The 14,120-nt window shown below is 34.6% G+C and overlaps 2 long non-coding RNA genes across 2 annotated transcripts; one reads left to right on the forward strand and one right to left on the reverse strand.

Moving 5' to 3' along the window:
• The first annotated feature begins 712 nt into the window (after positions 1 to 712).
• LOC128168881 (uncharacterized) lies at positions 713 to 13,215 on the forward strand. Its single transcript, XR_008241472.1, has 3 exons — positions 713 to 842; positions 973 to 1,092; positions 12,998 to 13,215. It is a non-coding gene; the product is annotated as an uncharacterized LOC128168881 (long non-coding RNA).
• On the reverse strand, positions 6,643 to 8,996 carry LOC128168882 (uncharacterized). Its single transcript, XR_008241473.1, has 3 exons — positions 7,896 to 8,996; positions 7,391 to 7,497; positions 6,643 to 6,908 (listed from the first exon to the last, which is right to left on the reverse strand). It is a non-coding gene; the product is annotated as an uncharacterized LOC128168882 (long non-coding RNA).
• Positions 13,216 to 14,120: the final 905 nt, after the last annotated feature.

A 14,120-nucleotide genomic window follows, 5' to 3' on the forward strand; every position in this document is an offset into this window, starting at 1 on the left:
AATGGGGTAGCGACTTCTCTTTCTGTGGAATGATTTACTGTTCGTCGGATTTTAAATAATTATTAACAAAATTGAGTCTTATCGATAGCTTCTGATTCCAAGTGCATGTCTCTAAATAGTTTTGTTACCAATATGCAAAGTTACGACTGAGGATCAAAACCTGTCTTTCAAAAAAGCCGACATTAAAGTATAACTGATGTGTAATGCAAGATGAATAAACAAATATAATGCCTCTAAATCAATCCAACTGATGCTGTGTAAAACAAACAGGCACAAAACAAAAAAGCAACATTATTAGAGTTATTAGAAATTTGAAACAATAGTTATTTTTATGTTACATGTATTTAAGATAATAAAATATCCATAGAGATAATGTGCGCATGTATTTTTAGCTTTAACAATAGATTTAAAAATGTATAGTATATACAAATTAGTTTAAGCCAACGTTCTTGATTATTAACTGACAAACACGATCTGACTATAACTTTGAACTTAATTGGGTTGCATTTAGAACAAAAACATCTTCGATGCTGTTGTACATTATTCTGTTTGGTATTAGTTGATTATAATATTAACATTATATATGTATGCATTTGATTTAGATATCACCGGAAAAAAATTCTTTGTTCTTGTTTTGTCAATTTTTTTTTTTTCATTACCGTTTCATTGTATTGACCAACTTCTAGATTGCATTTTTCCAATAGCTTGTGATCGAGGATATTATGGTGCTGAGTGTCAACAAGAATGTAGACACTGCCGTGACTTTACTCAGTGCTTCCACACCAACGGGTCATGCTTAACTGGGTGTGAAGCTGGTTATCATGGACAAAAATGTGAAGCACGTGAGTGGAAATATAATACATTTTAAGAAAAAAATAAAAATCAGTTTTAATTACATTTTAGTGGACGATTTAGCACTTATACATGTATCTAGTTTATTAATCTCATCTGTATGTTATTTATCACATTCAGCTTGCCCATATGGATTGTTTGGACCGGATTGTCTAGAAAAATGTAACTGCACATGTGATGGTTGTAACAGATTCAATGGTTCCTGTGATTCTGGGCGGCAGGGATACGAGTGTCAAGATGGTAAAAAGGAATTTTCAAACACATAGTTTACATGTTTTACTGTTTACTGATTTTTTGTCTGTTATTAGGCACAATACAATGTACCGAAAGTAAAATGATGCAAAATCAATGTACATGGACACAAAAAATTAATTATAGTCTTACAAAGTCACTTGTTTTTTTACAGTCTAAATTACTTTTTTCGGTAGTAAAACATTTATTATTGCTTTTAGATTGAATTAGAACAAAAACCTCTTTGATGCTGTTGTACATTTTTCTGTTTGGTATTAGTTGATTATTATATTAACATTATATATGTATACATTTGTTTTAGATATCACCGGAAAAATTTTCTTTGTTCTTGTTTTGTCAACATTTTTTTTCAATTCAAATTCAAATTTAATTCGACAATGCTAAACGTAGCTTTCTTTTTACCCATAAAAAACAACAACAAAGAAAGCATGTTGTTGCTTAACTGATTCTAAGAATAAAAATAATGTTAGAAGGGTTTACATGTAACCCATAATAAAATGTACAGGTTTTCAAAACTTCCCTGAATATTATCTTGCATCTGCACTAGTACCGGATGATGAAAGGCATCCATTTACATGTAAGAGACCACATCAAGTCCTCGAGGACGGCAATTGTTTGTACAAATTCACTGGATGAAATATCTGGTTTCAGCGCTGCGGAAACCCTTTGGAAACTCTGCGGAAACTTAAGGTTACTTTAAGTTTCCGACAGGTTTCAGCACGGAAACTTCAAGTTTCATTAAGTTTCCGCAGTGCTGAATCTTAGGCTGTCCATGAATCCAAATGGTTACTGAAACTTGAAGTTTCTGCATAGTTTCAATCTCCATATACGTTTGGGATACATATTGTTTACAAATGGTTTCCGCGACGGAAACTTACTGAAACTTGAAGTTTCTGCATAGTTTCAACCTCCATATACAATTGGGAAACATATTGTTTACAAAGGGTTTCCGCAACTGAAACTTACTGAAACTTTTTATATTTTTGCTTTCACAAAAGCTGAGCAAGGTTTCTACTTTATGTAAAAACAAAACAATTTCAAACAGTTCCCAATTTATTTTGTTCAAAAATCTGAAATTGTTTCCAATAATAAATAAGATACAGCCAAGATACAATAATGGAGAAACATCCATATGGCAATTCCCTTATTGGGGACTTTTATTTAAAAAATGATAAAATTGCACACACAAAAAAAACTCCCATAGAAATCTTTACATTTGTATTTTTTTCATCTCGATTAAAAAAAAGATCTCCCTTTAAAAATGCAACAAAGATCTTACTTTTTTAAAAATATGAATGCAATTTACAAAATAACTGCACGTACATGAATAAACAAAGGAAACTGAACTGTTACATGAACATGATGCACTTGTCTCAATTTGTTTTGAATTACAATGAATATGTACACCGTAAAATATTTTTGAAAAGTCTAAAGTATCCATCTTTAAAAAAAAAATACACTACAAGATAGTAGTTGACTATAGAGGTATGACCCAGATTTGATTTGAATATGTCAATAAATTCCAAAATGAGGTCAAAGTGACCCACTTACAAGTTGGGATAAACCTTTTCTTTGTTAGTAATATAATCTAATGTTTTACAATAGAACATGATTTGATATCATTTTTTAGCTCACCTGAGCTGAAAGCTCAAGTGAGCTATTCTGATCACATTTTGTCTGTCGTCCGTCTGTCCGTCCGTCTGTCCGTCTGTCCGTAAACTTTTCACATTTTCAACATCTTCTCAAGAACTACTAGGCCAATTTCAATCAAACTTGGCACAAATCATCTTTAGGCAAAGGGGATTCAAAGTTGTGAAAATTAAGGGCCACACCCGTTTTCAAGGGGAGATAATTAGAAATTAATGAAAAATTTCGAGAAATTTTCAAAAATCTTTTTCTCAAGAACCAGAAAGCCAGGAAAGCTGAAACTTTTGTGGAAGCATCCTCAGGTAGTGTAGATTCAAAGTTGTGAAATTCATGACCCCCGGGGGTAGGGTGGGGCCACAATGGGGGGTCGAAGTTTTACATAGGAATATATAGAGTAAATATTTAAAAATCTTCTTCTCAGAAACTAAACAGCCAGGAAAGCTGAAACTTGTGTGGAAGCATCCTCAGGTAGTGTAGATTCAAAGTTGTGAAAATCATGACCCCTGGCGGTAGGGTGAGGCCACATTGGGGGGGGGGGGGTGTTGAAATTTTACATAGAAATATATAGAGTAAATCTTTAAAAATCTTCTTCTCAGAAACTATTCAGCCAGGAAAGCTGAAACTTTTGTGGAAGCATCCTCAGGCAGTGTAGATTCAAAGCTGTGAAAATCATGATCCCTGGCGGTAGGGTGGGGCACAATGGGGGGGGGGGGATTGAAGTTTTACATAGGAACATATAGAGTAAATATTTAAAAATCTTCTTCTCAGAAACTAATAAGCCAATAAAGCTAAAACTTGTGTGGAAGCATCCTCAGGTAGTGTAGATTCAAAGTTGTGAAAATCATGATCCCTGGGGGTAGGGTGAGGCCACATTGGGGGGGGGGGGGGTGTTAAAGTTTTACATAGGAATATATAGATTAAATCTTTAAAAATCTTCTTCTCAGAAACTAAACAGCCAGGAAAGCTGAAACTTGTGTGGAAGCATCCTCAGGTAGTGTAGATTCAAAGTTGTGAAAATCTTGACCCCTGGGGGTAGGGTGGGGCCACAATGGGGGGTCGAAGTTTGACACAGGAAAATATAGAGTAAATCTTTAAAAATCATCTTCTCAAAAACTAATCAGCCAGGAAAGCTGAAACTTGTGTGGAAGCATCCTCAGGTAGTGTAGATTCAAAGTTGTGAAAATCATGACCCCTGGGGGTAGGGTGGGGCCACAATGGGGGGTCGAAGTTTTACACAGGAAAATATAGAGTAAATCTTTAAAAATCATCTTCTCAAAAACTAATCAGCCAGGAAAGCTGAAACTTGTGTGGAAGCATCCTCAGGTAGTGTAGATTCAAAGTTGTGAATCATGATCCCTGGGGTAGGGTGAGGCCACATTGGGGGGGGGGGGGGGGTGTTGAAATTTTACATAGAAATATATAGATTAAATCTTTAAAAATCTTCTTCTCAGAAACTATTCAGCCAGGAAAGCTGAAACTTTTGTGGAAGCATCCTCAGGCAGTGTAGATTCAAAGTTGTGAAAATCATGATCCCTGGCGGTAGGGTGGGGCACAATGGGGGGGGGGGGGGGGGTTGAAGTTTTCCATAGGAATATATAGAGTAAATATTTACAAATCTTCTTCTCAGAAACTAATAAGCCAGGAAAGCTGAAACTTGTGTGGAAGCATCCTCAGGTAGTGTAGATTCAAAGTTGTGAAAATCATGATCCCTGGGGATAGGGTGAGGCCACATTGGGGGGGGGGGTGTTAAAGTTTTACATAGGAATATATAGAGCAAATCTTTAAAAATCTTCTTCTTAGAAACGGATCAGCAAGATGATTCTTTATAATTGTTAAGACTTTGGCTCCAGGACAATTCTTCGGCCTCACAAGAAGGTTCAGAGTTTGATGCAGCTAAATATCCCATATATAAACAATTGAAAAGGATCTTTTTGAAAACTGCAATACTCAACATGTGATATGACTATAAAATTGAGGCAGGCAGCTATTTTTTTCATTAAAATCTTTTTGTATTACTGTATTGAGTTATTGCCCTTGATTTATTAATTCTTGATTATTTTAATTAATGCATCCACTGTTAACCAATTATTGTGATGATTATTTTTATACAATAATAAATATTCAATGTATATAAGTTGTTCTGCATAAGTAGTTTTGGGTTAGGCCGGATTAGTTTGTTTATTTTTTATTTCCAATTTTTAGATACTATGAATTATTTTAGGCCGGCACATATATAGGGACAGTGTCTCTTGCATTACAATGTGCGACTGTTTAGGGTGAAACTTGAACAGGTACGGATAGATTGAGTGTGTGGACACCCCTGCTCTATCTAATCTTCGTGTTTATAACCTATGATACAGAGTGTGCGCTCTTTCCTGCCCTGTATCGCATTAATACAAGTGTGCGGTCATACTTGCTTGTGGTGGTTGTGGCGGAGCACTAGTAAATGGTCATCTCTGCTGGTATTCTGGCCTCTCTGGCGCAAGTGTGCGGCACTCCCTGCTTGCGTTATGTTGGCGAGCTGTTGGCGCAAGTGTGCGGTCATTCCTGCTTGCGTTTACGTTGGTACCTGTTGAGTTGCTAAGGTGTGCGGACATACCTGCCTGCGTAACGTTGAGTCCCTATACATGTACAGGAGCGGTATCTAAAGTCTGCTCTTGTAAATATTGGCAGCAATCAGGGCTATCCGAGTTCCAAGGGGGAAAATGGATTTTATATATACAGGATCTACATGTATTATTGTACATTGTCCAGATTATTTGTATTATGACTCCATTAAGCTGACTTTATCATACCTATTGTTCCTCAGGTGAGCGATGTGGCCCATGGGCCTCTTGTTTGATAATCCATTAAGTCCAAAGTGAACTTTTCATATCCACCTATGATGTACCAACTGATCAGATTTTAATATCATAAGCCTGTCAGTATTTAATAGATGACCCAGAGGGAGATATGAAAAGCTTGTTGGCCAATAAAAAGCTTACAATGGAGCAGTCTGTCAAATCATGTGCAAAAATATGATGTACACATTTAATTAATTATGCTGATTGCAACACACTTCATTCCTGATGAATATTCTTCTTTACACACGGTTTACCTTCCTACATTTGACAACTTTACCTACATTAATATTTTTAAATCCAAGACATAAAGTAAAATATACATTGTTTATATATGACAAGTATTACTACATGTACATGTACTTGCTTTTTGTAGCATGAATGTATAAAATACAAAGTATCACACAGATCATTCACCTTACAATTCTCATCAATACCAGCATTTTACTTATAATATAAAAGCTAATTCCAATTATATATTAGTTAAATAACACAGATTAAAATAAAACCCACATGGAAACAACTTTCCATCCAAGTAATTTTGTTATATAAAAATTGTATTACATGGGGTATATGTTGTCTTTATATATTTTCATATACGACATAATTGAATATTGTTTGGTGTAATTTATCATTTCTATGACCCATGCATTCATCTCCTAATGCAGTGTTTTTACATTTAAGATTGGTTTCTTAATTTTTCATATATTGCTGCAAATAAAAACTAAGTTATCAATAAATGTTTAAACAAAGGAAATGGAAAAAAAAGTAGTTAACACTTATCAACTTGGAGGTGTGAGGATATATGTTACATGGAGTCTAATATTTTACGAAAATATTTGCAAATATAACAAATTATTTAAGAAAATGAAAGTTAATATCTGCAAGGTCTAATCAATCATTTAATAAGTCAAAACCATGTGATTTTCTAAGATTCTAGCTTACAGACAGACATTGTAATATACTGGTATTGAATCATATAAAAAAGTACTTTTAAAGTTTATAGGTTTTTTGAAATGAAAATACTTTACAGTTTAAAAGTCTTGTTCTGCAGAGGTTTAGTCGGGTCGTAGAGATGTGTCCATTCGAATCAATAAGGAGTGTCCTTGGCTGTTGTTGATGTAACCCGAGTCGGAGTTTATGGAAATAGGCCTTTTGGGGGGACTTGAGCATTGTCCAGACCGGTGAAGCACTTATATGATCACATCATGGCTACAGCAGACTTAGTAGTTCTGGACAGTGGTAGCATTCAAATTCTTCTTCTTGCGATGAACTTGTTCCTTTCACTGGGCTGTACTTTATGTCTGTTCTATTTATCTTAAACATGAATAATAAAGTTTCATTTAGATTTTTAAACAATAAAACATAAGTCATTCAGCCTTACATGTAATAAAAGCATTCTGAATAAAATTCTGAATACAGGAGCTACTTATTCTCTTTTGAGAAGTGGACAGGCATAGTGGATGTAGGCTATGCCTGTCCACTTCTCAAAAGAGAATAAGGAGCTACTATGCAGTTGCCAGTTGCTGTTTAAACTATGTCATATAATGACTACAGTAGTATCTGGTCTAAAATGTTTCATTTTATGTTTGAAGCTATATTATTTTCATTTTGATTCAATTATTGTTTGTTGAACAATGGAAAAACTTATCAACAATAAGTGTGTTTCACCCCCCCCCCCCCCCCCAAACAATTTTCAAGAACTTAGACCTGGATTTCCCCAAAATTACTACAGTAAATTATAAACATCCAACACATGTAAAAGTTAATGGTGAAAATAATCAATTCCAAAGCAATACCTTGTGTTCACATCGTCCAGCTGGTCAAAACATTCATCCGAATCACCGAACAGAGAACAGAGGATGCAACTAATCACCGGAAACATTGACCTTGTATGCTGTCAATGCTGAAAAAGAAAAACGTGAAAGATTTCATTTTCCGGATTTAATTAATAAAATTTTTTCGTTACATTTAGAGTTTGTAAATTGTATAATGTGCGAAAGATTCATTGTTCGTCTTGTTTACCAACCAAGCATTCATATATTAGGGACGTTTATATAACTATATAATATGTATACCCTGGATAATCTTGATTATCATGCATATAAAGTTGGTTAATGGTTAACTTGGTCAAAACGTATATATTTTATAAAAGAGATACGGTAATAAAAATTAAAACGCCGAACCAAGTTTGAAAAAATGACGCCATCTTGATTTGATGGCGCGAGATCTCGTTTACAAATGAGAGATAAATTAGAGCCTTGAAAATGTTATTTGGAGTATCTATATTGTGAATTAAGTTACCTTGACATGAGTTTTTCGTTCCTGCATTATCTCCTTGTTGTAGAGGCTATTAATGCTTCTCAATTCTCCATTTTACAACAGCACCTTCTTGTCCATTTTAACCTTCGCTCGGAATCATAAAGTGCGCCAATACTGACCAATCAGAACCCGCTAAATCTTGGAAAAGTGCATCTTGGGATAGTTTAAAATGAATAATGTTTAATCAAAATTATAATTTTTTACCGAATAGTATACTTTTTACATGTATATTTATTTTAAATAAGAACTGTCGGAGTCAGTATTTCCTGGTTAAATACGACAAAGTATTGGCGTGTGTTTGTTACAATTGTATTTGTAACACGTGATTAACCAAAAAAAATGGCCGACCGTTTGTATACAAATGTCTAATGAAATTAAACAAGTTTTAATGAGACATATGTATCAGATTTTGTCTTTAACTATATTTTATTTACATGTACTGATGATTTTGCCAAACTAAATATGATAGAGCCATATATAGTTTACTGACAAGTTAGTCTTGATTTGTCCAATTTTCACCGCGATTCTAAGCACGGTCATATTCTTATTCAAAATATAGAGGTGTGAAAATAGTATGTTCATCACAGAGCAGGTTCTGCATGAACACACATAAATCACAAATATAATTAGATGCCGATCAATTAACGGGGTCCGGTTAACAGCGTTCACCCGTACGGTGAATTTACAACTACGATGAATTGATGGCAATTATTTTACAGTTACACAATTGCACTGATTGGTCATGCGATGAACAGTACGTTAAGAATACTTATGAAATTAAAATACAAACGCGTTAAACAAACCGGGAAGTAAGACGTACACGTCGGACTGATATATAAACAAAATATAATTTTAATTATTTGGTATACTTTCTACATCAAATGTATACGAATGTATAATCAAATTTTAAAAATGGGATTAAAATCACGTGCACCACATGGCTAGTGCTGGATTTTAAACTGATTTTGTAATATAACGTATTATAACTTCAGTAAAATTATAAATAATGCTTATTATATCTTATAACAGAAACATGTGCATGTTTCATAAACATGTATCAATATCTGTGTTTACAGTACAGAAAGTAAATACAAAGTATAGAAATGCACAAATCACATAGGCGTCGAACCGGGAGGGGGGGGGGGTTGGTTGGGGGGGGGGGACTTAGTGCAAAGTTAGACTTAACCAATAGGCATATAGCCCCCCCCCCCCCCCCCCCCACTTTTTCTCGCCGGAAATGTAATTGTTCCTAAATTTACCTTGCAAGATTGAGAAGTTGGAGTAATAGGCAACTAGCCCCCCCCCCCTCTCGACACGGATTAGGAATTTCATGATTTTGGGAAAAAAATTTGGGTAGGAAAATTTATTTTCGGAAGTATATAGTATAGGTATACCCCCCCCCCCCCCCTCCACGGATTAGGATTTTCATGATTTTGGGAATTAGGGTTTTGTAGGGTTTTTCCTCAATATTTCTGAGGATTAGTCTAGCCCCCACCCCCCACTTTCAATGTGCTTCCGACGCCAGTGAATCATGATACAGTCATACATGTAGTAAAGTCCGAAATGCATGTAAATAATTAAGCAATTATTATATTAGACTCAAACTCCAAGTGGGTTTTACTTGTTATTATCAACTGTAGAATTAAAAAAAAAAATTCCTGTGTACATGTGTTGGCGTGGTATTAAAAAACAAATGAATTAGCTCTAAACTTCAGGTTGTACGAATATTTGGTACGATTTGTAAAAATTTACAACAACTTTACCTTAATTTGTTTGCTTAATTAGTTACTGTACCTCAAAGTTCATTCAAATGATAACTAAATGATTTAAGAAGGAGTCTTACAAAATAGGTATATTAATTTATTTTACTAAATAATTATAATTTACTTATCAGTTTTACTAACTCAGGTACACACAAATTGAAAAAAAAATTCCTGCCGGGCTCCAGTTATAAACTCACGCTTCGTACTGTGTATATGTTATGTAACAGTCTTTTGTTCACTCCTGACAGAAAAACCCTGCAATCCACACAGAATATACAGGAAAATCACAGAGGAGGTCACCTGGACAAAGAATGTATACACATGTATACATGTGCCCGAGTACCTAAGATTAATGATTTCATCATATGCATTAAACAAGATCAGACATCAGTTTTCCTTTTCAAATTACTTAGTAAGGTTCTTAATCGCCTTATTTGCCACATTTGAAGAAAGTTACATGTATACATATAGTTTCAGTCACGCTGAAACCTTACTATACATTTTAGTATGTACGGATTCATTATTATAAGGCTAGAATTAAACTTAAACCTGTTGAAAATAAATGATATCACTATTAAACTCAAATCAATTTAAGTAATAGTTTCAGCAATGCGTAAACCATTTGGAATCTTAACTTAAAGTTTCAGCATACTGAAACCTAGCGGAAATATTCTGAAACTGATTGATATTTCCATAATAATTTACACAACTATACACACGATTCAAATCTAGTTTCCGCAATGCGGAAACCATCAGGAATCTTAACTTAAAGTTTCAGCATACTGAAACATAGCGGAAATGTTCTGAAACTGATTGATATTTCCATAATAATTTACACAACTATTCACACGATTCAAATCTAGTTTCCGCATTGCGGAAACCACCAGGAATCTTAGACTAAAGTTTCTGCTGACTGAAACCTAACGGATACTTGCTGAATCGATATAATGGTTTCCGCATTGCGGAAACTATACATGAAACTTCAACTTCAAGTTTCAGCAAGGTTTCCATATAGTTTCAGTTTTGCTGAAACTTGATTTTTCATCCAGTGATTGTTTTACACATGTATTATCTATTTTGCTAAAGAAGATAAACTATTCCCACTTCATGGCATATCAGATCATTAAGACCTTTATTTTGAATGTCAGTTGATAGACTATATATCCAATTTTTAATTAGTGTCTAAAAACTTTAAAGGAAGAAGCGCTTTTGCATTGTTATAGACTTTTAAACAAGCTTATTTTTTAAAAAGATTGGTGAGCTAGCGCTGTAGCCATCATAAAACAGAGAAGCAGATTACAAAAACATTGGTTCAAATTTCTGAATCGATTAATATTATTAACAATAGGAGACACAGTGGTGTATTGGAATTGTGCTGGAGTGGGGTTTCAATTGAGAGTTGTGAATCTTGAGTGGGCTTCACATCGGCAATGGCATAGCTCACTGACTGTACCTTAATAATTATGTATCTACTGATATTTCAATTACGAAGTGAAAATTTTCAAAAACCATTGGAACTGTTTTGTAGCAATCGTATCTTGTTTGGCCTTTCCTGCAAGCTCGGAAAACCTATCCGAAGTTGTTTTCTGAGCTTGAAGAAATTTAAGATAAAGTTACATGTAGCTATGATTTATTATAATATTGAAAATAACTTTGCAATATAAGACCTAAGCTACTGTTACTTTTTGACATTTACAATAAAACATAACACTTCATGTGAAGATGATAAAACGAAATTCAAATGGTACAGTTTATCTACAGTAGTGCAGTATTCCCAGAATCCCCTACTATGGAGTCGAACATGCGTATTCAAGTGAAAGACTAACGTAGTTGCTAGCGCTCTCGAGCGCTAGCAATTAAGGCTAGATATTATATAATTGATATTCATAATTTGGAACCCCCTGCCGTTTTCCAAATTGCTGGATCCGCACATGCCATTTATAAGTTTAAAAAAAAAATTAATATAATGTGAATCGAGGAGAAAGTGGCTCCATGTTGCACGTCGTATGATGGCAGGGTCTAATATGTATTGAAAGTCTGCCTTCCACTCTCCTTTCATGTATATGTGACCGCGTAGATTTTAACGGTGCTAGGGATTTCTTCTGGATCTGCATCGGTCGTGTGCAGTACGCACCGGGTGAGGGAATTTTGGCGTAAACGGTATAAGGTATAAAGTTGAGGCGCGCTGTGGGTCGTAAGGTAAGAACGAAGGGTAGGTTTGCCGTATTCCCGAAGGTCCACCAGTATACAGTTCCAGAGAAATAAACAGGCAATTGATGCAGGGTTTCGTTTTTATTGGTCGAGACTCAACGATGGCAACATTATAACAATTTAACAGACAGACATGTTACAAACGAGTAGGATATGGCCAGAAGTGGCCTCCGGACTCAAGACTCTGGGTGAGTCGGACGTTGCCGAGGCTCGCCGTTGTTTTCCAGACTGACGATTGACAATAGTACATAACTATATAAAGGAATTTGAACAATGGCTATGAATTGACAGGTAATCTCATAAGTAAGTTGAGTGAAAGGAATAATTAAATAAACTTAATGAGTCTTTGATGTCCAAGAAACGAAAAACTGATAATTGCACAATGTTATTTTAAGAGATAAGCAAATCTTGAGACATGGCACTCTGTCTATTTGAAATAACATATAGAGTCCGAAAAGTGTCAATCACTAAATAAACTTGTAACTTTGTAAGAAATAAATTGTGAGAAAATATTGTAAAACAGATGCTGAATTATAAAAGTAAAGTTCAAAATAAAGTTAAAATTAAACAGTGAATTTTGCACGGTGATATATATACTGGAATATCAACAGATGCAGTTGATGATGGCATTTACATCTCGGTGATAGGACCATTGATCATGCAGTTTGGTTCTTTATCGTGCCGCTGCCTTCAATTATCTTGGCACGATACATCAGAATTTAAAGCCCACTTAAAGACAGATTTTTAGACTGTTGCTATGTAAAGTTCTTTTGTTTTGTTTGTGTCTAGTACTACTTCACAAAAAGCATGCAATCCAACAGGATGAATGAACTGACCAAAAAGGAGTTAAAATTCAAATTATATAAACAAACAGTTCAATCTTACGACTGAATTTCTAAAATCAGGTGGAATTTACAACCAAAATATATACATCCCTGGTTACCGTTAGTATATGTTTATATTACTGTGTATGTTAATATATTTCTCTAAGTCATAGTTAAACTTTATTATGTATAATATTAATTATGTTTATAGTTACAATGGCACCATGGGTTCGATTGTAAATCCCGAGAAATACACTCCGAGTTCACTTTGTGTTTATCTTCACAGTTAATGTCGCCCTCAACAAACCAGCGTACCTACAGTACCCTGTACCAAATGACAGACGTGACGCCAGATTTGACGCCAGTAACGCTGTAGACGGACGTAAATCAGACCTGGGACGGAATGGAGGTCAATGTGCTACATCAAATAATAGACAAACCGCCACCTGGTGGGTAAATCTGACCACCATCCACAGCATCCACCACATTACCATTTACTTCAGGACGGAGAATGATCTACAGAGTATAGTCACATTTTATTCTTTTATCTTTACCTTCAGATAACAGTTCAAAATTCAAATAATATTTATTTCCACTGATTATAATATTTAAAAATTATCATATTGTGTGTGATGTGATGTATGAAATAGTTATTATGCAAGTTTATTTGTGGATTTTTCGATAATGCCATGCATTGTTTATACACTGTATCGCCTTCATTTTCCATGTCTGTTTTAATACCAATAATTTCTCATTTTCGTATCGGTTATCGAAAGAAATATAGAACACAAGTTGATTCTGAAATTTCGTAAGAATACTGCTTTTGGACCCGCTTTAAATCTTTAAAAACACCACATTAGTCTTTTTTTTTTTATCCTACGAGTAACGAGTAGGTCTTCCGTTCAATTTTTTAAACGATACCATTAAAATATCAGTGAAATTTCAGAATTTACACTCAACCCCTACCTTTCAGATAATGTATACGATTGTCAATATCCTTTAAAATGCTAAACAAGGCATTTTGCTTTTTCACATAGAGCACATTAAAGATTTGAGATTTTAGTCCCCTAAAATTCCCAATTACGTCATCAATGGGTGTGACAATGAGTTTTACAAACTGATATTGTTACGATCAACAACTTTGCTTCTATAATGCTTTACAAAATCTTGATCGTTTTTAACCGTATATGTAAAAGACTTTACGAGTGTCTTGGCCCCTAATTTAAGGGGCCAGCCCCTATTTCTTGAGTTCATTCAAAAGGTCTCACGAATACTAACATTTTTTGTCTTCCGCCTATCTAAAGTTGTTGATCATTTTTGAGATACAAATGATTGAATATTTTAGGGGCCAGCCTACTAGATCCTAAATGGGGACAAAAATTGGTCTTTTGATTGATGGAATCGATTAG

This window comes from Crassostrea angulata, unplaced genomic scaffold (assembly GCF_025612915.1).
Source record: "Crassostrea angulata isolate pt1a10 unplaced genomic scaffold, ASM2561291v2 HiC_scaffold_65, whole genome shotgun sequence".
NCBI lineage: Eukaryota > Metazoa > Mollusca > Bivalvia > Ostreida > Ostreidae > Magallana > Magallana angulata.